We start from the raw sequence: 3,410 nt of genomic DNA, 5'->3' as shown, positions 1-3,410 counted from the left end.
AGGGCACGCCATTAACAAAAATTATCCATTGCAAACCCATGTAGAATCCTATCCTATTGCAAACCCATGTAGAATCCTATGAAAAATTAATCATTGCAAACCCATGTAGAATCCTAGGCAAAATTAACCATTGCAAACCCATGTAGAATCGTACCCATTGCAAACCTATGTAGAATCCTATGAAAAATTAACCATTGCAAACTCATGTAGAATCCTATGAAAAATTAACCATTGCAAACTCATGTAGAATTGTATTAAAAATTATCCATTGCAAACTTATGTAGAATCCTACATTGCAAACCCATGTACAATAGAATTGTATGAAAAATTATCGATTATAAACCCATGTACAATCGTAACAAAAGTAATGAAATAAAAAAAAAATTGCGCCAAGTGAAAGTAGAAACTTGTACCAGTGGAAAATTAAAGTTGCAGACATATATAGAGTCGTATAATGAATCAGTAAAAATTTAAATTTGCAAATGTAGAATCGTACCATAAAAAAGCTTATCTTTTAAAAAAAAAGATAAACAAGATGCCAAGTCCATGCGCCATGTGAAAAATAAATAAAAAAATTTTAGTTAAAAAAACTGGGAGCGCTGCTAAATAATATTCTAACAATATTAAAATTAAATTGTTACTTTTAAACTCATTACAGTTAAAATATGTTTTGTGTTTAAATTAATTAATGTTACTTTAAGGTGCATTGTAATTTTGAAACTTAGCAGCGCGCCCAGTTTTTTTAACTAAAATTTTTTTATTTCTTTTTCACATGGCGCATGGACTTGGCATCTTGTTTATCTTTTTTTTTAAAAGATAAGTTTTTTTATGGTACGATTCTACATTTGCAAATTTAAATTTTTACTGATTTATTATACGACTCTATATATGTCTGCAACTTTAATTTTCCACTGGTACAAGTTTCTACTTTCACTTGGCGCAATTTTTTTTTTATTTCATTACTTTTGTTACGATTGTACATGGGTTTATAATCGATAATTTTTCATACAATTCTATTGTACATGGGTTTGCAATGTAGGATTCTACATAAGTTTGCAATGGATAATTTTTAATACAATTCTACATGGGTTTGCAATGGTTAATTTTTCATAGGATTCTACATGAGTTTGCAATGGTTAATTTTTCATAGGATTCTACATAGGTTTGCAATGGGTACGATTCTACATGGGTTTGCAATGGTTAATTTTGCCTAGGATTCTACATGGGTTTGCAATGATTAATTTTTCATAGGATTCTACATGGGTTTGCAATAGGATAGGATTCTACATGAGTTTGCAATGGATAATTTTTGTTAATGGCGTGCCCTTAACTGGTCGCCTTTTTTTACCTTTTTTTAAAGGTGAGTTTTTAGAGATTATCTAACTCACATTAAGTTTTAGTCCCGAGAATTATATAAAGCATGCAAAAAGTAGCAATAACAATCAACACTTTATCAATTTAATTTTTTCTGATACGATCCTATTAATAGAGGAAACTCAAATATTAAATTGGTTGCTCAGAAATCAGACAAATAAATGTCTGAATAAATAAAAAAAATAAAAAAATAAATATTCTGCAATATTTTATAAATATTATATTCACCTTTGTAGAAATAAATCAGTATCATTGCAGAAATGTTGCATAATATAGTTTGAGGGCGGACATATCTATATTGGCAAGCTTTCAGGAATATTGCATGCAATATTTCAATCTTGCAAAACAATATTTTTGCAATATTCCGTCAATATTTCGTGCTGTAGGGGTATATATATCATGTACATATATTAACACAGAATTACAACGTCGAAACAGCAATTATAGAAAACAATAGGTCCCCAGCAAACACCGATATATAATTGTTACATTGCTATAATAAAACGGAATATAACAGGTAATATAACGTGTACGTTACATGTAACATCCATGTTAATTGTAATTTCCCATTCATAGATGTAACATTTTAATATAACATATATTACATTGTAGTTATATTGTAATTATATACCAAATAGCACATTGATGTATTGATAAGTCAGTGCTATCTTGGAATATAATGACAATATAACTACAATGTAATATATGTAATATTAAAAATGTTACATCTATGAGTGGGAAATTACAACTAACATATACGTTACATGTAACATGCTTAAGTATATAACATTTATATACTGTGTTTGCTGGGTCTGTTCGTTTTGGCTACACTGGCTACACTAGTTCAGAAGTTTTATTAAGATTTAAATATAACGTCAGTTTAAGACTTAAATATGACATCACAATAGGTTTGTTCGCGTCACATGCTCCAATGTACACCAGAGAGCACTTGGATCACAGATAAGATGGCGGTTGGATCAGATGGGTTTATGTGCACCAACGCTCAGTGACACGAACGGATTTGAGCACTCCCTTCCCTTCCAATCGCACATCGTACATCATTGACCGATTAGGTTAGGTTTTGACAACATGGATCGCCTAGGTTTTTTTGACGGTTTTCGCATTATAATAATAAATAATATTAATGATGACGTTTTTGCAGAAAATCCTGTACCTTTGGCAGGAATTGGTGAATTGTTAGAAGACAATGGGAACGACGATGAAATAGAAAGTGAGTATTAATGATAAAGATGTGACGTTTCTAATTTTGGTGTAATCTCTAATAATCTTGTAATTTTAAATTCATCTTTCCTTAAGTAGTTTGTGCATTTTTATTGAATTTTATATAATTTGTATTTGCAGATATTGCCATTAACGCAATCGTTGAAATTGCAGAAGGTTTCGTTCAAAGAATACATAGGACATGCATAACCAATTACATTGAAAATACAGTGCCTATGTATACAGATAGAGAATTTGTTATGCATTTTCGTTTGAAAAGAACGCTTTTTATGAGTATGGTAGAGAAATTTATAGCGTTTTCGATTGGGAAAAAGTTAGTGCGCACCAGTGCGCACTCAGTTCACACGAACACTGGACAAGTTCCATGGGTTGCACTGAATAGTGCAGGTGAAAAAGAACACGCCGAAATTTTCAGTGCCACTTGAGTTGACTAGATTCCGGGAAGAACAAAAAAGTAACCTCGACATCTTGTGTTCAGTTAAGTAAGGATTTTTATTATATGTAATTAAATATAGAATATGATCAAGAATATCACGTATGACAAATATAAAAATTATTATTATTTAGTATAAAAATGCTATTACATTAAGTACATTAATTATATTTTAAAAAAGAGTACAGGTTTGATGTTTATATAAAAAGATATAACACTTACGGTGTCATTATCCATTTTTTTTTACACATTCTACATAATTTACAGTTTTTGGAATTATTCTTCTAGTTCGAAGAGTTGTAATTATTTCTTCTTGCTCGCTTGAACTAGAAGAAGATTCCAAAAATGTCTCCAAAATATT

At 30.2% G+C, this 3,410-nt stretch overlaps 1 long non-coding RNA gene across 1 annotated transcript; it reads left to right on the top strand.

Moving 5' to 3' along the window:
* The first annotated feature begins 2,321 nt into the window (after window positions 1-2,321).
* On the top strand, window positions 2,322-3,093 carry LOC114928917 (uncharacterized). Its single transcript, XR_003819168.2, has 3 exons — window positions 2,322-2,447; window positions 2,537-2,605; window positions 2,737-3,093. It is a non-coding gene; the product is annotated as an uncharacterized LOC114928917 (long non-coding RNA).
* Window positions 3,094-3,410: the final 317 nt, after the last annotated feature.

The sequence above is a fragment of the Nylanderia fulva genome, unplaced genomic scaffold (assembly GCF_048542155.1).
Source record: "Nylanderia fulva isolate GAGA-0341 unplaced genomic scaffold, ASM4854215v1 Scaffold351, whole genome shotgun sequence".
In the NCBI taxonomy this organism is placed as follows: Eukaryota; Metazoa; Arthropoda; class Insecta; order Hymenoptera; family Formicidae; genus Nylanderia; species Nylanderia fulva.
The sequence above is the reverse complement of the archived record's forward strand: the minus strand, read 5'-3'. Positions and strand labels throughout refer to the sequence as shown.